The sequence below is a fragment of the Antrostomus carolinensis genome, unplaced genomic scaffold (genome assembly GCF_000700745.2).
Source record: "Antrostomus carolinensis isolate BGI_N321 unplaced genomic scaffold, ASM70074v2 scaffold31139, whole genome shotgun sequence".
Classification (NCBI taxonomy): Eukaryota; Metazoa; Chordata; class Aves; order Caprimulgiformes; family Caprimulgidae; genus Antrostomus; species Antrostomus carolinensis.
The window spans coordinates 1-356 of NW_010341126.1; positions in this window are offsets into that span (position 1 = coordinate 1).

Consider the following 356-nt stretch of genomic DNA (forward strand, 5'->3'; position numbering starts at 1 on the left):
GCGGGCTGCTGCGGCGCCGGGGGGTGCAGCCCCTGGGCGGGGAGGGGCGCTCCCGAGTTTTTGCACCCAGTGGTTTTAGTGTTGTTAGAAAATGTGTAAATTCTTCTTTTTAGTTGTAACAAGACACCTGTAATTCAGCCTTAAGTACCAAGAGGCCCATTGTCCTTAGCCTGTGGAAGTGCAGTGACTGCGTGTAAACTCTGCGGGTTTTAGGAATGACTGTGCCCTTGAAAAGGAGCTAAAAGACTGAAAAAAGGAGAACGTGGGCCTACAGGAAAGCTGGGGAGGGACTTTTGACAAGGGCAAGTAGTGATAGAACAAGGGGTGATGGCTTCGAACTGGAAGAGGGGAGGGTT